Source organism: Dermacentor albipictus, chromosome 5 (assembly GCF_038994185.2).
Source record: "Dermacentor albipictus isolate Rhodes 1998 colony chromosome 5, USDA_Dalb.pri_finalv2, whole genome shotgun sequence".
In the NCBI taxonomy this organism is placed as follows: Eukaryota; Metazoa; Arthropoda; class Arachnida; order Ixodida; family Ixodidae; genus Dermacentor; species Dermacentor albipictus.
The window spans coordinates 47982851-48007275 of NC_091825.1; the positions used below are offsets into that span (position 1 = coordinate 47982851).

Consider the following 24425-nt stretch of genomic DNA (forward strand, 5'->3'; position numbering starts at 1 on the left):
TGACGTTGTGGCGACGTACTGTTGCAGCGAACCCCATTTTGATCGGTACCCCTGCAGTTCCACTGCCACAGTGTCAGTCCCGCCGTTATATTTTGCATTCGCGTTGGAGGAGTCATCATCCTGTAGATGGGCAAAGCGAACGTATGGGTGAGCGCGCTCGCTAGTCGTTAGTGATGGCAGTGATGTTGGGTTTTACGCTATACGGCAACGGCATTACGATCTGGTGCCCCTGAGGCTCGGAGGCGGCCTTGGAACAGGCGCTCCAGGAGGCCTTGGACGTGAACGAGTCTTTCCTGGGGGGAGTGGGGGGCGGGTCTCCGACTCTCCTTGACCAAGTTAGAATTCATGTTATACAGACCGGTAAGGGGGTTCGCGTGCTCGTGCCGCTCGAGCAGATACCCATCCATGTGTATACGCGGGACATCCAGGAGATGCCCAGTGTGAACTCGATCAGGGTTCTAGGACTGTTGCTTGATGCCAGGGGCTGTAATGCCAAAACAATAGCGCATCTGACCTCCAATACCGCGAATATTCTCAGATTAATCACGAGAGCCTCCAATAAGAAGGGGGGGGGGGGCTAGGCGAGGACAACCTACTTAAGGTGCGCCACGATTTTCTTATAAGCCCCATCAACTATGTGGTGTCAGCCCTGCAACGCACAAAGACTGAAAGGGACAAACATGATGCGCTGATGCGAAAGAGTGTCAAAACGGTACTGGTATTTCGGTCTCAAGGAGCACGGACAGGCTAATGGAGCTCGGCGTTTGCAACACCACATTCGAACTAATAGAGGCGCAATGGTCGGCACAGATCACGAGGCTCAAGCCGGCGCCTCTTCGAGGCGGCCGGCTTGCGGCCGCGATACAGTCAGTGTGAGGCGGTTCAGGTGGACGAGAACTCAAGAGGGACCTACGTCGTCGGTCCCTTCCCAGAAACATTTACCCACAGCCCAATGCGGGCAGGTGAGCAGCTCGTGCCAGGGCGAATTTAAAGAAAACAGTCCGCAGAGAAATCTTCGTGGACACAGCTCAATATGGGCACTCCGGCAAATTCGTGGTCACGGCGGTCAGCGAGAAGGGCGAGCTCCTATCTGCGGCCTCGGTACGCGCTGTGAGAGTCTACGTAGCAGAGCAGGTGGTGGTTGCGCTGGCTATGCAGGATCCTAACAGGCCATGTACTACACTGACTCCCGCGCGGCCGTCAGGGCTTTCGCTTGCGGAATGGTTGCGAGACAGGCGGCGGTGCTTTTGCAAAGCCAGTCCAAAACCAATTCTGACATCCTGCATTACATTACGTGGTTCCCCGCTCACACGGTCTACAACGTGCAGCCGGCCCACTTGAACCCCAATGAGATTGCTCACCGTCATGCGCGAGAACTTACGGCCCGCGATGGCGATGGGTATTGATTGGATCCGGAGGAGATCGGTCACAGCGACCAATTATTAACATTCCATGGGATCGTCTCCCACTACAAAGAGGAGCGTAGGCGCTTCCCGCCTCCGCACCCACAACTATGTAGATCTCAAGCGATTACGCTTAGGATGCTTCAGACGAGGTCATATCCCTCGCGATGTTTCCTAAGCAGGATTAACACAGAAACTGATCCACAGTGCCCGGATTAGGGGGAGGAGCTTAGCACTCTAGCTCGTATGCTCTGGCTCTGTCCTGCATTACGGTATACCCCACTCACCAGCGAACAGGACTGGGACATGGCCATCTCAACTACCGAACTCAACATTCAGTCCACGGACGTACAGAGGGCCCGTGAAAGAGCGTAGGGGCTTGGCCTCCCGATTCCGACATGGGAGCAGCCCGCGTGGAAGCCGGGTACCTCAACGGGTTTCAGCCGGCTAGTCCCTCAGGACCTCAATAAAGTTTTTTTGTCTGCCTGTGTGTGTCTACTAAAGCCTAAGCATTTTCTGCCACCGGAAAGGTCATGGGTAGGCGTGCCTAAAGTAGTAAAAGCAATTAAGCAAAGCTAAGCGAAAATGAAGTCACAGACGAGCCAAACAATGATGTTTGTCTTCTGCACCTTCTCGGGACGCCCTGTATCGCACGACGCGTGGGATTCACCAGACACGCTCGAGTTGCGGATAACGCCTGGCACTGGGTAGTTGCCCCCCTAACAAACGGTCATTTTGCGCAACTTGTATCATGCCCACTTTCTAAGGACCTTCTAAAACACAGTGTTTGTTGAATTTAATATGTGGATGAAATGGAAGTCCGGATAAAGTGTTATAACCAGCGTCCTCAACGACTGGTGTGCCTAACAGCATGAAATCATTGGATTATCAAATTGCGGATCCATTTTTTCTATGTCCGTTGCAACGTTGCAGTCTCAGTATCTTCCCTTACAAAATGTTTTGGAGAAAGTCTATAGATTGTCTATAAAAACTTGTGTATGAAGTTTATAGAGATTTGTTTAGACTAGTCTATAGACAGTCTACAGACCTATGGTCATACACTTTTCATAGACTAGTCTATAAAAAGTCCGGTCTCTAGACTGTCTATGGACTTTCTATAGTATAATGCAAACACATTCGCAGACAAATGTCTGCAGAATGTCTGTAGACAAAAGTGTATAGGCACATACAATTCTACTTTTGTAGACAGAAGTCTATAGAATGCCTATAGATAAATATCTATAGACTATCTATGGAGAAATGCCTATAGACCGTCTACAGACATTTCTTTAGACTAGTCTATAGACCGCCTGTAGACTTATGGCCATACACTTTTTATAGACCTGTGTATAAAGTGTCTGAGCGTACAGACACTCTATAGACTATCTATAGACTAATGAAAATTCACGTTTGTAGACAAATGTCTGCAGAATGCCTATAGACAAAAGTGTATAGTGTTATGCAGTTCTACATTTGTAGACTGAAGTCTATGGAATGTCTATAGACAAATGTCTATAGATGTTCTAAAGACATTTGTCTATAGACGTTCCATAGACTTAAGTCTACAAAAATAGAACTCTACATAGCAGTTCTACTTTTGCAGACTGAAATCTATCAAATATCTATAAGTAAATATCAATAGATTATCTATATACATTTGTCTATAAACATCCCATAGACTTTCGTCTGCAAAAATGGAGCTATATAAAGTTTTACTTTTGTGGAAGAAGCGTGGGATCTCCAACGGATTGAAACTCCTCAGGACTTCAATAAAGTTCTTGACTGACATTGTGGACTGAAGCCTACACAATGTCTATAAGCAAATGTCTATAGACTATCTATAGACATTCTGTAGACTGCAGTCTACAAAAGTAGAACTGTATATTCCTATACACTATTTTCTATAGACATTCTGCAGACATTTGTCTACAAACATGAATTTTCGTTAATCTGTAGACAGTTTGTAGAGTGTCTATAGACTCACACAATTTGTAGACTAGTCTGCAAAGTGTGTAAGGTAATAAATCCATAGGCTGTCTGTAGACAATTCCTGCACATCAGTGTATAGCTTTAAGGCTTACACTATTTGTCGATTGTTGTCAATACAGGGTGTCCGAGCTAACATAAATCCAGTGAAGCTGTTCAACGAACAATAAAGTAAAAAAAGAGGATGCAGTAAGATCTAAATTTAAGACTTATGGTGTTCAGCCGTGAGAGATCTGACCTGTAGGTCTTTTTATAATAGTATGTCTTGTACCGTGTTCTTTGTAGATATTGTATTTCAATTTATCAGATTGGCTAAAAGAACCGGGATCGAAATCCTATGTACTAGCTATATAAACCATAAAATTTGCCAAATACGTTTCGATTATATATAAGCACTCGCTGCTGAGATTGTTAATCAGCAGTCTATTGGAAATGTCTATAAATATTGACACGTGTATTTATATTTATCGGGCGACCAGGTTTCACCGCCTAACAAATCTTATCGCACAGCGCGCGACACGCTTGCATGTATCCGAAGTTTCTGGAAAGTTATCGATGCTTCTATCCGCAGTCTGTTGTTGCCGAACCTTGTGTTATCTGATTTATTCGCCTGACGCGAATGATGTAGAACTTTATGGAAGGCAGGCGGGTCCCAACGATTAGTCTGGAACATTCGACGATTGTGTATAAAAGCCGACGCGCTTGAACCGCTGATCAGATTTTCGACGATCGCCGACCGTGTTCGCCGCTATCGTTGTGCTATAAGTGTAGCCTGTTTTGTGGGCACAGGTTCGCCCAATAAAAGTTAGTTTTGTCTATCACAGTATTGCTACTGTGTTCTTAACGTCACCACCACGTGACATCTGGTGGAGGTGCTTTTGGTCCATGTACCGGACGCCCCCGACAAGCCGTGATCCAAGCCCGGAACGCAAAGACAACACCAACGCAGTCCCGGACCATCGAGCAAGCCGCCGTCTTCAACAACTGCCCCCGGAGCACGGACTTTTGCCTGAGACGACCACAAAGATTGCCACCAAGTCCACCCCAATGGCAGCCCCGGCATCGCCCATCGTGCTACAGCAGCCCAGGGAGCCTCCGACGTTCCGTGGTTCAACTTTCGAGGACCCGGAAGGCTGGCTTGAGACGTACGAGAGAGTCGCTACGTTTAACAACTGGAACAGCGACGACAAACTGCGATATGTCTTCTTCGCATTGGAAGACGCGGCCAGGACGTGGTTCGAGAACCGAGAAGCCACCCTAACGACCTGGGAACTTTTCCGAAGCGGCTTCCTTCAGACATTCGCAAGCGTCGTACGCCGAGAACGAGCCCAAGCGCTATTGGAAACCCGGGTGCAGCTACCTAATGAGAGGACCACGATCTACATGGAAGAAATGAGCCGTCTCTTCCGCCACGCCGACCCTGAAATGCCCGAGGAGAAGAAAGTCCGCCTGCTGATGCGTGGTGTGAAGGAGGAACTTTTTGCCGGAATGGTACGAAGCCCACCGAAGACCGTCGACGAGTTTCTTCACGAGGCCACCAGCATGGAGAAGACACTCGAGATGTGAAACCGGCAATTCGACCGCCGCACGACCTCGACAAACTACGCCGGAGTTCAGTCACTGGCCGCCGACGACCTACGCGAGACTATCCGAGCTGTCGAGCGGGAGGAGCTACAAAAGCTGTTCCCATCATCACAGCCTCAAGTGGCTTCGATTGCCGATGCCGTGCGTGAGGAACTACAACAACTTGGAGTAGCCCCTGAATCGCCGCAGCGTGAGCCGCAAGCGATGACCTACGCCGCCGTCGCACGCCGTCAAGGACCCCCTCCGCGACCGCGCCAGGGCCCTGTCACGCCACAGTTTCGTCGTCCGCCGCCGCCAGCACGACCACCCGTCACCCAGCGCACCTACGCGAGGAAGACGGACATCTGGCGTGCTCCTGACCACCGCCCGCACTGCTACCACTGCGGAGAAGCGGGTCACGTCTACCGACGATGTCCGTACCGGGAGATGGGACTGCGAGGCTTCGCCGTCAACGCGCCGCGTCCACAGCTTGGCGAGCGCCCACGTGACATCGCCGATTACCTCGCCGCTAAACTGGGGAGCCCTCGACGGCCGTCCCGTTCGCCCTCACTACCTGTCTCCTACCTGTCTCCTACCTGTCTGTCTCCTACCTACCTCGCTACCTGTTTAGCCCTCGCTACCTGTCGCCGCAGCGCCGACCATACACTGGCCCAGCCCGGGGCCGGTCAGCGAGCCCATATCCGGAAAACTAAAAGCAGCAACCGATGGAGTTGCGGTTGCTGTTCGTCGAACTGACGAAGATCCTCCGCCGCCGACGAAGACGACAACGAAACGATCTCGACGACATAACAACGACACGCCGCCGTCCCGACGAAGTCAGGAAGGCAAGACTACACCGACGAACGACGACTTGACGAAGCGACGTTCCAACTTCAGTTCAACACGACGCAGCCGTGATCCGACGCCACGACCTAACTGCAACGCCAGACAAAGAACCACCGACCTCGACGTGCTTCTCGACGGCCACGCAGTCACTGCCTTAGTCGACACAGGGGCTGATTACTCTGTCATGAGTGGACACATCGCCGCCCAGTTGAAGAAAGTTAAGACTACGTGGGAAGGCCCTCAAATTCGAACCGCTGGAGGACACCTCATCACGCCGTCAGGAGTCTGCACGGCAAGAATTACCGTTCATGACCGGACTTACCCTGCCACCTTCGTTGTCCTCCAACAGTGTTCACGAGACGTCATTCTCGGCATGGACTTCCTGAACCAAGACGGCGCAATCATCGACCTGAAGTCGAAGTGAATAACGCTGTCGGAGGAGCAAGCGATACCGCCGGAGAGCCCTCGTAGTCACCACGCCTTGAGGGTGCTCGAAGATCAAGTGAGCATCCCGCCTCGCTCCAGCATTGTCATGTCGGTCGGCCCCGAAACACCCGTTGACGTAGAAGGCGTCATCGAAGGCGACCAACGTCTACTGCTCGACCGTGAGATTTGCGTCGCAAGAGGGATCGCTCGACTGCACGGAGGAAACACGAAGGTGTTGCTGACAAACTTCAGCCAGGAGTTCAAGCACATCAACAAGGGCACGATGATCGCATACATCGAGGAATTTCAGGAAACCGGCGATGCGTTTGTCCTCTCGGATTCTGTTGCATCTACCCCGACGACCGTAGTTCCCGAGCCACACTTCGACATAAATCGAAGTCTCCCCGTGATTAAGAAGCAACAGCTCAGAAGTCTGCTTCGACGATACAAAGACTGCTTTTCGACGTCATCGAGGATTCGACAAACCCCAGTCGCAAAGCATCGCATAATAACCGAAGAGTGCGCTCGACCACTCCGCCAGAGCCCTTACCGAGTTTCGACGCGAGAACGCGAAACTATAAGACACCAAGTCGACGAAATGCTGCGCGACGACATCATCCAGCCGTCGAAAAGCCCGTGGGCGTCTCCAGTTGTTTTAGTGAAGAAAAAGGACGGAACCCTACGTTTCTGCGTCGATTATCGTCGATTGAACAAAATCACGAAGAAAGACGTATACCCCCTCCCGCGGATAGACGACGCATTGGATTGGCTCTGCAATGCTAGATACTTCTCATCGATGGACCTCAAGTCTGGCTACTGGCAAATAGAGGTCGACGAAAGGGATCGCGAAAAGACCGCCTTCATCACGCCAGACGGCCTCTACGAGTTCAAGGTTATGCCATTCGGACTGTGTTCGGCGCCTGCAACGTTCCAGCGCGTGATGGACACAGTATTAGCAGGACTGAAGTGGCAGACCTGTCTCGTTTACTTGGATGACGTCGTCGTCCTTGCCGGGAATTTCGACGATCACCTAAAGCGGCTTGCGACAGTACTAGAAGCCATCAAGTCGTCAGGGCTTACTCTGAAGCCGGAAAAATGCCGCTTCGCTTACGATGAGCTTCTGTTCCTAGGCCACGTAATCACCAAATCTGGTGTCCGTCCAGACCCGCAAAAGACAGCTGCAATCGCACAGTTCCCGCAACCCATCAACAAGAAGGCAGTGCGTAGGTTCCTTGGCATGTGTGCCTACTATAGGCCTATAGGCGCTTTGTCAAGGACTTTTCACGCACCGCGGAGTCGCTAACACATCTAACGAAATGTGATGTCGAGTTCAAGTGGGAAACACCACAGGCCGACGCATTTGAAGAACTCAAACGACGCATGCAGTCGCCGCCGGTGCTTGCGCACTTCGACGAGTACGCCGATACAGAAATCCATACTGACGCCAGTAGCCTAGGCCTCGGTGCCGTTCTAGTCCAGAGGAGAAACCGAGTCGAACAGGTGATAGCTTACGCTAGCCGGTCGCTCTCAAAAGCGGAAGGCAACTATTCTACGACCGAAAAGGAATGCCTCGCCATCGTTTGGGCTACAGCTAAATTTCGCCCTTATCTTTATGACAGGCCATTCAAAGTCGTCAGTGACCATCACGCGTTGTGTTGGCTAGCGAATATAAAGGATCCTTCAGGACGACTCGCGCGGTGGAGCTTCAGACTACAAGAATACGACATCACTGTCACCTACAAGTCCGGACGAAAACACTCCGATGCCGATTGCCTATCACGCGCTTCCATTGACCCGCCGCCGCAAGACGACGAGAATGACGACGCCTTCCTCGGAATGATAAGCGCCGAAGACTTCGCTGCACAGCAACGGGCAGACGCGGAGCTAAAAGGCCTCGTCGAATATTTGGAAGGGCACACCGACGTTGTCCCCAGGGCATTTAGGCGCGGATTATCTTCCTTCACGCTTCAAAACAATCTACTCGTGAAGAAGAACTTCTCCCCAGTCCGCACCAACTACCTTCTTGTTGTCCCGTCAGGACTTCGTCCAGAAGTATTGCACGCCCTACATGACGATCCGACCGCTGGACACCTAGGATTTTCCCGGACACTATCAAGGATACAAGAAAAGTATTATTGGCCGCACCTGACCGCCGACGTCGCCCGTTATGTCAGAACATGCCGAGACTGTCAGCGACGCAAGACACCGCCGACAAGGCCAGCCGGATTACTACAGCCAATCGAGCCTCCTTGCCGACCATTCCAGCAGATCGGGATAGACTTGCTGGGACCCTTTCCGACGTCAACAACCGGAAATAAGTGGATCGTCGTGGCGACGGACTACCTCACCCGCTTCGCTGAAACTAAAGCACTGCCGAAAGGTAGCGCAGCCGAAGTGGCGAAATTCTTTGTCGAAAACATCCTGCTGCGACATAGTGCCCCAGAAGTCCTCATCACCGACAGAGGAACGGCCTTTACAGCGGAGCTCACCCAAGCCATTCTGAACTACAGTCAGACAAGGCACAGGTGGACAACGGCCTACCACCCGCAGACGAATGGTCTTACGGAGCGGCTGAATAAGACCCTCGCTGACATGCTAGCGATGTACGTGGACGTCGAGCACAAGACGTGGGATGCCGTCCTGCCGTACGTAACATTCACTTACAACACGGCGGTGCAAGAAACAACACAGATCACGCCGTTTAAGCTGGTTTACGGCAGGAATCCGACGACGACGCTCGACGCCATGCTGCCCCACGTCACTGACGAGGAAAATCTCGACGTCGCTAGCTATCTCCAGCGCGCCGAAGAAGCCCGACAGCTCGCCCGCCTGCGGATCAAGAACCAGCAGAGGACCGACAGCCGACACTACAACTTCCGACGACGCTTTGTCGAGTACCAGCCCGGTGACCCTGTTTGGGTTTGGACCCCTATACGCCGACGAGGACTGAGCGAGAAGCTTTTGCGTCGCTATTTTGGACCGTACAAGATCATCCGACGTATTGGTGCACTGGACTACGAGGTCGTGCCAGACGGCATTTCGCTGTCACAGCGGCGCCGCTCACGACCTGAAATTGTCCACGTTGTGCGGCTCAAGCCGTACCACCAGCGTTGACGAACTTTGGGACTTCGCGTAACTGACCTTTGGACTTCATTTCTTTTCGTTGTTTTGTTACGTATGTTTAATAAGTGTCCCTTTGTGTTTCGCTCTCTTTGTAGCATCGGGAAGATGCTTTTTAAGAGGGGGGTATTGACACGTGTATTTATATTTATCGGGCGACCAGGTTTCACCGCCTAACAAATCTTATCGCACAGCGCGCGACGTGCTTGCATGTATCCGAAGTTTCTGGAAAGTTATCGATGCTTCTATCCGCAGTCTGTTGTTGCCGAACCTTGTGTTATCTGATTTATTCGCCTGACGTGAATGATGTAGAACTTTATGGAAGGCACGCGGGTGCCAACGATTAGTCTGGAACATTCGACGATTGTGTATAAAAGCCGACGCGCTTGAACCGCTGATCAGATTTTCGACGATCGCCGACCGTGTTCGCCGCTATCGTTGTGCTATAAGTGTAGCCTGTTTTGTGGGCACAGGTTCGCCCAATAAAAGTTAGTTTTGTCTATCACAGTATTGCTACTGTGTTCTTAACGTCACCACCACGTGACAATATGTACTGCATCCAGCATGCATACGGGAACAAACCGAGGGAACTGTGCGTAGAAAATCATGCGTGCGGATGGAAGCAGTCGATAAATTTCAAATGCATGTAGCCGCAAATCTTCATGCAAGACTGCATGAGTATTTTTGCACTACCGCATTTAGGAAATAATACAGTTGCATGCAATGCATCCGGTTGAACGAAATCTGCTAGCTATCTGATATATACAAGTTAGTTTACATTTCTGTTTACATCTGGCGGCAAAAAATATTTAATGTATATTATGTATGTTCCCGTATTGCTTCTCATCTGCACTGTACTTATGCATTAAGGTCGATAGCTTAATAATGCTTCTAAACCAGCTGCACTCTCATATGTTGCATAAACAGAAAAAAATTGAAGCAATTCCATGAGTGCTGAACCATGCAAGCAAAAAAGAAAACAAATGCTCCGGCTTTGAATTGAGTTTTCTTATTGCGCGATATATTCATTTTCTTAAAATGCAGGTCTTACGCTGTGATCGAAAGAGACTGTTTACAGATTTACAGACTACTTCCCCTTCGCAAACAAGGCCGCCAGGCCGGACTTGACTTTCGTGTCATATGTTCCAAAGATGCTGAAACTGTATGCTGCAAATAAGTAGATGCAACAATGTGAGGCAAAAATAACAATTGTGTATTCTTTGTATGTTCACTAAGCAGCTTCATATATTTATTCAAACCACTTAAGTCAATACTCAATAAGTATGAGTAATGGCTGCTTGTGAATACAAATCAGAAGTATTATGCATTGTTTCATATCATGGCAGGATGAACAGTTAGACAGTCCCAACTGCTTCTGGTGCTACAGCAACAGTATGGTGCTTTTAAGACAAGTTCATATATGACACATCATTGTAACTATCCCAAATGACCTCGATATGATTTCCTGAAGCAAGGTTGCCGACTTGGACTGTCTGTGCAATTTTTGGTTAGTAATTAAATATGCCCACGCAAAGGGATATGCTCAGAAGAGTGACTGGAGTAATCATAGTATCATGGCAAAGATTGTAATTTATTTTCATTCATACTCATTTAAATGTCTTACTCATACTCCTAAATGAATGGGTCATTGGCCATAACTTCAACAGAAGGTAGATGGATTGATTGTATTGATATGGTCACTTAGTTTCTTACTGGTAATGAGGCCTCTTGGGCATGCTAACACGTTTGCAAGTCAGGCATATCACATGAACACCCAAAAAACTATGCGAGCACTTTGCCATGGCACGACAGATATGCACCTCGTAGGAAACAAACTGAAACCATAGTTCGAATGAGTGATATCACATTAAATTATTTTAGGTGCTGTCAAAGATGAAAAAAAAATTTCTAGGGTGTCGAGATTCAGGACTTTTTTTAACGCAAAAAAAACAAATAGAGTAAGACATGCCATGCCAGTATGCTTGACTATCATTTTTTTTTCAACAAATGGGACCAATTTGCCTCAACTTTTTATTAGGTGAAACGTTTTAAAAATATATTTAACAAGAGAGATTCTCTAGGAAACCTCGTATGACATATAACAGGACAGCATACCTGTGTGGTCATTTTCAATTTCCCCGATCTTTTTCTAAGGCTTCCCTGGCTGTTTTCATGAAAATTTCATGGCAATCTATGACACCCGCAACTTAAGTGCGAAAAAAATATTGTGGTTTAATGCTTGCCAAGTACAGCCAGTCTATAATATTTAGATAAAACGAAGAACACGTCAGTCACTTGAAAGGCAGTATTAGATTCAGCTGAATTGAATCCCTTGTTTAATAAGGCTGGGAAGGGCTTGGGCAAGTTCGTAATTGATGGCCACACGAGCACAGCACGGACGACAAGGACACAGAGACACACACGTAAAGCAAATGCAACAATGTGAGGGAAAACTACTCGCTGAGTTATTTTTACGGTTCAATAGTAGTTTTGTGTATAATCTGTTCTCATCTCTTATGTCTAGTTAACTTGGTTCAACTCTTACTATAGACTACACGGCAATAGGAAACAGTACCATTAGGATGTTTCATTATGTTACAGTATGATGAGCAATTTAGACAACCGTAATGATCGCTGGTGCCAGCAATGGTGTGTTTCATTTCAAGACAAGTTCATGTGACACACAGTGTACTTATAAAAATTAAAGAAATACGAGAATCCCAAACGGTTCCTATAACAATAATTGCTGAAACAAAGATACCCGGCTAGGCTGTCCCGGGTATTAATGCAATATGCCCGTGCCGAACGAACATGCTCAGCATAGTGACTGTAGTTTTGAACAATCAGGTTAAGAATTGCAGTTTATTTCCGCTTAGAACAGTCCGCAATGTCTCTTTTCTCATACTTCGAGATGAATACATTTGCAACACTTTCAGTAGAATGCCAATGAATGGGGGCGTCGACGATGGTGCGCCCGACGATGGTGTTTTGGCCCTTGGGCTTTATACGGTAGGTCACGGCGATGGGTGTTGTGGGGCTGTTGAGAACGAGGTCGCGGGATCATATCCCGGCCACGGCGGCCGCATTTCTATGGAGGCGAAATGTGAAAACACCAATGTACTTAGATTTAGGTGCACGTTAAAGATCCCCAGATGGTCAAAATTTCCGGAGACCCCCACTACGGCGTGCCTCATAATCAGAAAGTGGCTTTGGCACGTAAAACCCCACAATGTTTTTAACGGCGATGGCAACGGCAAATATGCGCCTGGAGTATCCTGATAATTATCGCAATAAAACAAAACATAAAGGAAACACAGAGTCGGCTGCGCGCACACGTTCGCGCGCTTGTTTTGGTGGAGACTGCGTGAGCGCCCCCACGTGACTCAGCTACACCAATAGGGACGGGCAGACCTCATCGCCTGCCCTCGCTAGAGTGCTCTGGTGAAAAAAAAAAGACTGTTGCTACTTTTAGTTTTCTTCGGGTGGTTTAGCGGCAGCAGTATCAGCCTGAGAAGCAGCTTTCTTTTCAATATGGTCTGCCCTGTACATCGAATGACTGCTCTGTCGCTGGCGGGGCTTCGCAGAACCAGTGTGCTTACTAGTTAGCTTTATAAATGCGTGCGTTCGGAGGTGCCACTCGAGCTGCAAAGGGTGAGTTTAGGCGCGTGATTTTCCCGACAGACATCCCGTCGTTTGTGCGGCATTATACCCTTAACACATAACACCCACAGTCTCTCTTACCCGAATACTGCGCACGTTCTGCCGAGATTAGATTCTGCAGCCGGAAACAAAGTGCGACCGTGTCGAACTAGCTCCAGTTATGCCGATGAGTGCAGAGCCAGTTCGTCGTGTGTCTAATGCATTCCTCACGTGGACGGTGATGTCTCTATGCCAGTGTCTTGCTATATATTTTTTCACGTATCCGAAATACAGATACTGATACACGTCTTGCCAGACGTATCATGATACAAATACAAGATATCCAAAGAACCCGCCGTGGTTGCTCAGTGGCTATGGTGTTAGGCTGCTGAGCACAAGGTCGCGGGATCGAAAGCCGGCTACGGCAGCCGCATTTCGATGGGGGCGAAATGCGAAAACACCCGTGTACTTAGATTTAGGCGCACATTAAAGAATCCCAGGTGGTCGAAATTTCCGGAGTCCTCCACTACGGCGTGCCTCATAATCAGACAGTGGTTTTGGCACGTAAAACCCCTAATTTAATTTAATTTAAAATATACAAAGAGAGCGAGAGAGAGAGAGAGAGAGGAAAGCCCAGGAGATTAACCAGAGGCGAGTTTCCGGTTTGCTACGTTGCACTGGGGTGGTAGGTATAGGGGTTGTAAGGACGACAAAGAGTTAGAGGGAAAAAAAGAACAAGAATTAAAAACGAAAGAAAAAGACGATAAAAAGCGAAATAAAGAAGGAAAGCTGGTAATAGAAACGGCGTCCCAATCACAGTCATTCACACAGGCCGGTCATTCTCAAGAAGCGCAGTAGCGCTTGCGCGGCCTTCTGGCGCAATGTTACGTCACGTAGATGTTTCAAAATTCGTTCTTCCGACAGAGGCTGGTCGTCCAACTGGCTCAGCACGACGGAAAACGATTGTCTTTGTACACTGTACTGTGGGCATAGGCAAAGAACATGACGAATTCTTATCGCGTCGTCGCAATCACCACATGCTGTGGTGTCGGCCATCTCTATGCGGAAGGTGTAGGCATTGGTAAACGCGACACGACACGCAACCATAGCCCCTACAAGAGGTTCGCGTCTCTTCGGGGAACTTTTGGTGGAAGTGATAGGCCTAAGGTTCGATCCAGAGTGTATAAGCAGGCATGCATAAAATCTGGTTTATTCCACTCTTATGTAGTGCATTGGCGTGCAAGTAGGGGGAGCACCCTTGCAGCAGCCGTCCTAGAAAGCACACTCGATAGGCGGTTGTCTTCTACATGAGTTTAACGAGCAGCTTGATCGGCACGTTCATTGTCGATGATACCACAGTGACTTGGCAGCCACTGAAAAATTATTTCATGTTCTTTCTCAGTCAAGTGGGGTATGACCTCTGTGATTTCAAATACCAACTGTTCATGCGGACTGCGCCGTAAGGCTGACTATAAACACTGTAGCGCCGTCTTTGAGTCGCAGGAAGTCGCTCATTTGCGTGTTTGTTCGTCATTAAAAAAGCGTAGCGCCACTCGAAGCGCTGCGAGTTCTGCTGCCGTCGACGTTGTCAAGCTATATCCACAGAGCATCTAAGATAGTATCCGGGATACACGTGTTTTCGATACGGCACCGCACTGGCCATGTTATAGCACTGACGAGAGATACAAGCAAGCAATAAATGAAGACGGTGGTGGCGGCGCAAGTCAGAAGTTGCTGGTGGAAGGTGCATCAAGTTTTTGAAAAAGGTGGGGGAAAATGTTTCATGCCAACCAGCGGGAAATCAGTCGTGAATATCACGTAGTCGCATCAGACGAGAGGCCGTTGCTAATTGAACGCAGCGAAGAAGTATGAATGGCGAAGCGTCCCGCCGCGGTTACTTTTCTCGAAGCCTGCAGGTGGCGATAGCTGGGTGCAGAATTTTTTTTTCGACAGCAACACACTACTGGCAACTGATATGCATCTAATGTTGTTTCTTCTCATGTGTTCATCAGGGAACTACGAATACAATCGAATTCTGTGCGCATTCCGCAGCCGCCTTTGCTGGGGACTCTAGCAATATGGCCGCCGCGGCTTCCCTCGCTCCCGCATGTGGCTGCTGGAACTGCGGCTTCAGAAATTTTGTAATAGCGTTTCAGCGAACATTTTTAAAATTTTTCAGATATTTCCTGCGGCAGATAGTACAATTTTATTTTAAGAGCTGGTCCACTAGAAGAGGCGGACATTACTGGCACAAGAAATCTAAGGGCATTATCGACTAATGATTAAAGTTTGCTAGTTACATTTTTAACTAATTACCTCATGGAACATATGGCAATGCCTAGGGGGTGAGACTGCAAGGCATATCCACTTGAAAATAATTGTGTGGGTGATACTATTAAGAGATACGCGCCGTCAAACTTGCGGCAAAAATGCACTGCCGTTCTTCTTATTTTTTTAACAAAACATCGTTCTTTGCACTGCAGCACAAAGTGCCAGTGTATTTCCCCATAAAGTTTGGAAATTCCTATCTCAAACCTAGTGTCATCCTGAGTAATTCGTTCCAAGTGGATCCGCCTTGCGAACTGCCTGGAAGAATTTGTAAACTGCATTCTTTGCCACAAGGTAATTAGTTCAAAACGTAATTAGTGATTTTTTTTTATTTGCCGATTATGCATTTCCACTTCTTTTTCATAGTAATGCCCGCCTCTTCAAGTAGACCAGCTCACGGACTAGAATTGCGTTATTTGCCTTAGGAAACTTAAAAATTCGGCAGCCATTCCACTATGTGAAGGCAGACGACCCGGGAAGCTGTATAGATGGTATAATGTAGAACTCAGAGATACAAATATTTTGGTGTTGTTCATTATTGCACGTAAGTTACTATAGCTTTGTGGTCGCTGTGGTAGACGGCCAACGGTTAGCTAACGATGATGGTGAACGTTAAGTCCATACACGAGCGCCTCGGGGTCGTTGGCACCTTGGGATCGGTGTAGCACTGTAGCCCGAATCGTTCGAGCATAAACGAGGGCAGCCAATTAACAGCTCTCCACGCTGAAGCGCCAATGACCTGGAGTGGAGTTTGATCGTCATAGGCCCGATGAAGCAGCCGTCCAAAGTGGTCGTTCATGAAGTCCTCTACGTCGCACCTACGTACACGGTGGCAACGACCATCCCGTCGCCAGTCTTCACGGTACGCACTTCGGCAGAAAACGCCGTGCTTACAAATTCTTGGTTGGTGGACGAAGCGTCGTACGGCCCGACGGTGATGACTACATCGTCCCTCACACATATGGCAGCTCCGCCAGCTCGCGAATCGACTTGACGGGTACATGCGACACGGATGTAGTAGTCGACTTTAATGAAGAAATCGGACCACGTCTCGGAGAGACACAAAAGGGATACCCGTGGGAGTAGGGCGTCGTGGAGCGCGTCCGCCGCGAAGAGACGCAGCGACCTGACGTTGAGAGCTGCCAGCGAGATGGCGGGTGGGCGAGTCTAGGCGCACACGCTTGGGTGATGATGCGAAGGTGGTGGTTATCTAGTTGCCGAGACTCGTCCAGCAGGTCGTGGTCCAGGTTCTCTGAAGCGAGAAGGTGTGATCTCCCTTGGCATTGGTGAGGTATAGCAGGTTGACGTCCGTGAACCTACAGAGGGCAACGTAGAGCAGCTGCTGCGAGCGTCTATGGTCGTACTTGTACACCACGTCCGAGTAGGTGGCCTTCTGCGACTTGTGGACGGTAATGGCACGGGACCAAAGCCCGGGAAACTGCTTGCGCCGACAGGCAAGCCTCGTCTTTATGTCCACAGTGACGGTGACGGTCGCAATTAAAATGGTGCACTTTCACGATTATTAATAAGCAATGTACTTCGCATATTTAAACAAGCAGTCCTAATAAGTTCAACAAAATTTGACGAAACGGCAAACGAGGCCAGTACATTAAATATGTAGCTATGTTCAAGGCGATCGAATGCCTTTTTGATCTAGTGAAACTAAGAGACCATGTACTCACCTGGTCAGCGTGTATGTCACTATGTCGCTCGTGACGAACGAGGGACTGTGTGTATCTCTCTTCCAGGGACTGAGCATGCCTGATGGTGTCCTATTAAGGAAGGCATCAGGTTTCTCGAGCGTCGAGGGATAAGAGCTGTGAAGGTTTTGTAGTCAACATTGAGAAGCGTGATTGGCCTCCGTTCCTCTTGACGAACTGATGGTGGATCGTGCTTAGGTATAAGAATGTTAGATAAAACTCTAAGGGTAACCCGCCCGGCCCTGGGCTTGCCCAGGGCCGGGCGGCATTATCATCCATTATCATGGACGATAATGTTGCTTTCACCTCGTCAGGTGACGGTCGTGCACACAGACGTTCAGTGACCTCAGATTTAACCTGAGGGAGCTGACTAAGCATTTCGACGTTACCATCACCCATTCACATATTCGTACGCGCCATGTTTTCAAAATGCGATACAAAGAGCGAATAATCACGTGCGGGAGGCGACATAACAGAAAGTGCTCTTGGGCCACAGAACTGAATGCATTCGGCTGTCTAAAAAGCGAGTTTCTTGCAAAACACAGAACTTCATGCTGTGCACACAGATTACGTCTGCCTCGCCAAGCAGCAGCTGACAAAGACGAAGCTACACTGAGGCATTGGAAACACGCTTCCGTAGCTCACGCTGCCATGACCGCATCAGCGGAGTCAGTTGATTGACCCGAAGGGCAATATGGAGCTTCTTAGCAGTATCCACCCGTTCTTCTGACTTGCGTCTTCTGAGTGCACGATCTTCAACTGAACAATGCAGACGCCATTGCACCTTGAGCTTGTCCCATGACTCTGGGTCAGATCTAGAAAGAGAGGCGCGCAAAACCCTTGACAAACAAGAGCGCGAGTGCGCGTCATGTAGAATGCGGTTGTCGGGGCGCCAAGGTTTTTCTGATGAAGACGCAGGGTAACAAACGTCAAGCATAACTGTAAAGTTAATGTAAAGTTAATGTAAAGTTATCATATCATAATGTAAAGTTATCACATCAGATTGGGAGACATACTGAGCTAAATTGATTGGTACATCGGCACGGGCTAACTGCCTTGACGACGTGCCACGTCGCCACGTGCAGACAAATGGAGAACCATGACAAAGTCGATATGTATATCCCGCAACGAAAAGTGCTGCACGAGGCGACGCAACACACATGCGCTCCAATCAGGGCGGCCCGAGCCCGGGCCTTTCACATCTGCTCGCGTGTCTAAAACGCAATTAAAATCCGCAACAAGCTAAGTGGACTTAGCGGCTTGCAGGGGTCCATAGATGTACAAAATATGTAACGTAAATGAATAGAGCACACAATCAAATGCCAATATCCGCCCTGTCCAATTATAAAAAACGTGAAGACCTCGCAGTAAAACTCTGTTTAATATAATAATACCGACTCCACTAGAGCGTGATGTCGCGAAAGAGAGATAGAAAAAAATGAACAATCTACGTTGAAAGTGCGTTTGGAAGCAAGAACATGTCCAATGGTGAAAAAAATGGCTGTGGCTTAGGTAAGGTTAAGCCCAGGATGCGAAGCATACTAGCCTTTATTTTAGTTGTTGAACCACTGTTTAGCCTGGTGAACTGCTGTTGCTTGGCTATATTTGGTTCGGCTAGACGAAGAAACAACTCATGCATTACTTCTTCGCCTTCAAGAGTGGAACGCGACAGCGTTCCCGTCGACCCGCCAAGGGGTGTAAGACAATGGGCTACAGGGCAGCGACTACGCGCCCCGCATTGGACGCGGTGAGCGTCGAGCAAAGCAGCGTTCGGCGCGGCAACGAAATGTGCGCCTGAGCAAGAGACGCACGCCTTAGAAACAGCGCGTTTCTAAGGCAACACCGCATTCACTAGAGGCGCTTTTGTACCGCTTTGAAGCGTTGTACTCGTGGCTCAGTGGTAGCGTCTCCGTCCCACACTCCGGAGACCCTGGTTCGATTCCCACCCAGCCCGTCTTGCAAGAGTTGAGCCAAAGCCACTTCTCCTCTGTCGTGACGTCACGGTGTCACGTGATTTCATGGTCACCGCCGCGCCTGAGGAGCTGGGTTGAGCCCTCGTAATATGCTTCGCATAAAAATTGTTTCTTGCAAACACAGAACATCCCAATTTTTAGCGCGGGCCACGCTGATAACTTCGCCTTGTTTTATAGGACTTTAGAACCCCTGCGCGTTTAATGAAATAATATGCAGGGTGTCAGCCATATTTAATTAAAAGTGTCACCGAACTGACCTAGTCGTGTTGTTCAAGTCGGCGCACCGGGAACAAGTCCAGGGGACACGCAGCCCACACGTCACTTCTTCGACTCTCTCGAAGAAGGCCGAGGTTTCTTTGGCCGTTGTAACTCGGCGCGGCTATCCAGGGCGCCGTCCGAGCTAGAGGCTGAAGCGTGGGCATGGTTCACTCCTCGTGGAACTGCCATTTTTACGTCGAGTCTATCCAGGCTAGGTGAGAGTCCAACGCTACTATGAACTCCGAGGCTGAAGCTATTTTCAGATAATGATGATGTTGGTAGCGGTTGGGCGCCGGGATTGATTCCGTCGCCGCCGACAACTTCGGCTGCCTGGGGCGCATTCCGATGCAGCGGCGCAATGGCTTTTGCAGAAGAGCCACCAATCGGATGTGGTGTTGGAAAAGACACAGCTGAGGTGGATAAAGCCACCGCAGATTTCGTTGGTGTATCGAGTGTAGAAATCGCAGGCCAGATGTTTTAGCCGTGTTTAAAAGTTCTGTGCGATCAGAACTGATGGTAGTAGCCGAAGTGGAGGCGCTATCGGCCACAGCATGCGTGTCCGTGGCTTGGGAAGCCAGCGAACATGGCATGTTGGAATCGGCCACGCGTGATCTTTTTGGGTTTACGAGGCCGGCGAACATGGCGTGTTGTCGCTGCTCGAGCTGCATGCTTTTTCTTTGTCATTTACCGATGTTGGTTGATGCGGTGTGCAGGCTATCTATTTGGTTACGGCGTCATGCGCAGTCGCGATTGGAGCTGACGCCGCTGGTAAGGGGGGAAAGGGACCAGCAGTAGGCTGTGAGTATGAACGCGGCACAGGGCACACGACTGTAGGGTGACCACCTACGCAACGCCGACAAGGGGTCGTCCGTCGCTTTTGTGCCCATGGATACCACAAGTGGCCAGAGAACGCTGCTGTGCACTGTGCACAGTAGTGGTCGCTGGAGCCGCACAGCTGACGCACGCGTAGCAAGCTAAGGTAGTCAAACGTCAGACGATGACCAGAGACTCGCAGGTAATCACGGGCATGGTTTGTGGTGCTCATCTCCATCCGAATGAAGCAGGTGCCAGTGAGCACGGCATGTCGTCCGCTCATAATACTAGCATTGACAGCGAATTTAATTAGCTTGCCGTATGGTGATAGTGCCTGGACGAGTACTTCGTTCGTAACGAAGGACGGCAAGAAGAGGCAGGTTACGTCGGTGACCTGCGGGCCGACGGGAACGACAGGAAGACGCTCGCCACTGATTAAAAGGCAGCCAGCATTGACTATTATAGCCATGGAAGCCATGCTCTTGACGGTGACTTGGAAGTTGAAGCCTCCCATGTGCTGAACGCAATAGACCTCAGAGAGGCGAACTATTGAGGCCGTCGCGTGGGTGACGGTGTCGGGACCATTCCCCACAGGGACAATAACATCGAATATCTGGGCCTTCGAAGTAGTCCACGGCACTGTAGGCGTCATGGCGTGAGAGGTGAATGACCCTGACGTGAAACAGACAAGAACGTCAGGAGAAACTGGGACCTCTGTGGGTCCCACCTGTGACAAGGGTAGTTGAAGGGCTCGTTACAGGTCTCCGAGGCCACAGGGGTGATGAATTATTCAGCTTGGACCCTATCTACACTATGAACAGGATCCACCCATATGACGATTTGTTTTTGTCAACATCACGTGGGCGGGAGGACACATTTTTTACAGGTCCTAATCGTAGACAACTTCGCGGGAAAAATTGAAAATACTCGCTGAAACACCCGGTATAACCTCCTTGGGAGCGACACCCCCGGAACCAGTGGCCGGAACTAAGAAGGTTAGGAAAGACCGCGTGGACAACATTTAGGTTCAACACTTTCAGGAAGTAACACACGAGCAAAATAAAAAGAGCTGTGCTTCCAAAAACTGCCTGCAATACGAACAATTTAAGTAAAAAGTATTTTGAGGAAGCGTTTAAATGCTTAACTGCACAGCAATAATTTACATTTCCCAAGTGTTACGTCTGCTGGAGCTCCTAGCATGGTACTGCTGGCTTGTTAAGGAAGTAGGGACACAGGAACTGGTACCTCAACAAAAGGCTTTCCTGAATTAGCTTTGCGCAGAGGCAGTGTCGTATCCGGTGAAGTTCTTACTGAGGAGCGACTATTGCTAGTTGAAAACTTTTCCCAATACCCCGCCTGGACGACGTGAAACACCGTCCGCCGTGGCAATTTTTGGGTGGCCCTCGCGGGCCTAACAACTGTATGTAAAAATAGATGTAATTGTACCGAGTTGTTTTTTCCTTCTGTCTAGCTGTTTTCATGGCGAACACAAAACTGACGGAAATGAAGGCGGTAGCTATGTAGCACAACCAGAACCGCCTGATCTTCCTAATCCTCCCCTTTCGTTTCCTTGCTTTCACAATACTGTCAAATCATTGTGTTCTCACGTTGTGTTTCGACGCATGCTGAAGAAACAGCACGGGGTGCTAGTGCATCACCCTGTTCTCTTTTAACGCTATAGAACTGTTCGTAAGAGGAAATGTCAGCTAACCGCGTTGTCAGACACCTCACTGTCGAAGCCAATGACTAATGGCAAACAGCGCTTACGAAGAAAAAATATTGGAGGATGCTTAGGCTTCGCCTTCAAGAGTGGAACGCGACAGCGTTCCCGTCGAGCCGCCAAGGGGTGTCAGACAATGGGCTACGGCGCAGCGACAACGCGCCCCGCATCGGACGCGGTGAGCGTCGATGCGGCGCGTTCGGCGCGGCAACGAAATGTTCGCCTGAGCAAGCGACGCACGCCTGAGCCTTAGAAACAGCTCGTTTCTAAGGCAACACCGCATTCACTAGAGGCACTTTTGTACCGCTTTGAAGCATCGAACTCGTGGCTCAGTAGTAGCATCTCCGTCGCACACTCCGGAGACCTTGGTTCGACTCCCACCCAGCCCATCTTGCAAGTTGTTTTTTATTCATGAAGTGCCTGCTGGGATTTATCGCTCACGGCCAACGCCGCCGACACCAACGCCGACGACACCAGCTTTTCTGCGACACGAGCTCCTTAACGCTGTCGCGTTAAAAAGCTCTTTCAACTCGGCTCTTGGTTCCCACTGCTGCGATATTTTCCTCAATTGTTTTTAGAGGAATGAAAATATCTGAGGATATTTAATTACCAAATAGTTCTGAGGGCTTATATAGAAAGTGCTAAAGTTTTAAAAATTACTGCCTCTCCGGTAATAGAGAGTAGATGCAGGCATGGAATGCCAACCGCCAAAGCAGATGGGGGGGGGGGGGATGATACTAGTCACAATGTTAACATGGGTGTAGTGGACGCTCACCACAGCCCACCCCACCACACCACACCGCACCCTACCATACCGTGCATTCGCACCACAGTTTCCTGTCGCAGACAGAACCTCATTGCAAGTCTCGCCTCGGTCAAACAGCCATCCGTGGTGCGCCGGACGCTACCGGCGCTGTCGGCGTGCCGGACGCGCCGCAGGCCTCACGGACCGCTAGCGTTGAAAAGAGCCCAGGCAAATCTGTCTCAGTGCCAAAATATGACTCTCAAGTGTATGCTTCCCTGTATGCGCCTTTTGAAACGTCGGTATTGGATATGACAAATAAAGATTCAGCGTGCTAGCAGTTATAGCTTCGGTGCTATTGTGAACAAACATTAGGAAGAAGTCGGAAGCAATATTTATCTAAGTTGTTTGGGAGCAAAAGAGTATGTAATTCGGTCCTACACAAAAGGCGGGGAGATCTCTTTTTGTTCTCGAAACTTTCCCGGATCTTCTCGTTTCGCAGCCCGGATGGATGCTGCGAATTTTGACTCAAAGTCACTTGAAGGTCGCTGAAAACGGGAGCTAAAAGCATTTCGTGCCTAAAAATTCGAATGAAGGTAACAGTACACAAGGAATTGTTTCTGTCCGTTTGCTGAAATCAAGAGTCTTCATTTCAATAAGCTGAAGGCCATGCACACTGCAATGACCCACTAACTATTGGTTATATTTTCGAGTGTGCTCATTGTTGGTGTGAATATAGCCGGTGGAAATAGGGCTGCGCGCACGCGTTTCATCTCTAACGGTCACGTAAAAACGTCGGTGCTAAAGTTTTCCTATGACCACGTGCAATAGCCTAAAAATAACTTTTACAGTGAACCGGTATAGGGCTACCCGATTCGTCTGTCTGTCCGTCCGTCCATACATCTATCGGTCACCTGTACGCGGAAAACTCCTCCATCGCAACCTCTACGTTGTGCGAAAAGAGAGAGAGAGAGGTGCGCAATTAGCCAACACCACCTAGATAGCTCGAGGCCGGTTTGATCGGATCCATGATGTCACTTTACCTGACGCGGAACTTCCATCGACAAGGCTGGCTCGATGAAAGGGGTGACGTGAAAATTATTGTTGCCTACTCAGGAGCATCCCCATTAATTCTATGGCATTCGGGCCTGGTAACATGACGCCACGGATCAGAGTGAAAAGGCCTTGTGCTATCTTGATGGTGTTGGATTAGGTGCTCCAGTAGTGACGCAGTTTCTCTCCAGCTGCGAAATGAGTAGGCCACGCGTCATACGTACTCCTTAGGAGCAGGCAGCATTCGATCAGCAACGCCGCGAGTAGAACCGGGAACGAGCTCGTCTACGCCATGCCGATGCTACAGTCCGGGCGCAAGAACAGGCTCGTGCAGCCGAGCGCATGGAGCAACTGCGGACTGACGGTCGGGCAGCCTACCAAGCAGTCGGTTAATAACCGTCGAGATTAACCAAGTGATAGACACCGAGGCCGCACGTTTGAGCATCGCTGGTTAACCATCTGTACTGATTGCTTTGGCGGCGATCTTTCATAATCATGCAAAAGCGTGAAATGGCTGATTGAGCAAAAAGACAGTGTCTGTCTTCTGTAGCACCGAAACGGCACATAAATTCCCATTGGCTCCAACGTCAACTTTCGAACGTGCCTGAACGGAGCATAGCGGGTGAAAGGGGACACCTGCTGGTGCGGTAACGCCAGGAGTTGGATGAGAGAAAATCTCTCGTCGCGCAGGACGCCAGTGCTCATGAGGAGTGTTTAGGTTTCCTGGGCTTTTTACTTCAGAAGTATAATTCTGACATTTGAAATATGATAGGCGCCTACTGGATTCGAGAGACGACAATATAGCTGCAGAGCTTTCGGGAACAGCCATTGTAGGCGACTAACAACCGCAAACGC

General features: G+C 49.3%; 1 non-coding gene across 1 annotated transcript; it reads left to right on the forward strand.

The window, feature by feature from the left end:
* Nucleotides 1-21324: 21324 nt before the first annotated feature.
* On the forward strand, nucleotides 21325-21466 carry LOC135899254 (U4 spliceosomal RNA). The gene has a single exon (XR_010563570.1). It is a non-coding gene; the product is annotated as a U4 spliceosomal RNA (small nuclear RNA).
* Nucleotides 21467-24425: the final 2959 nt, after the last annotated feature.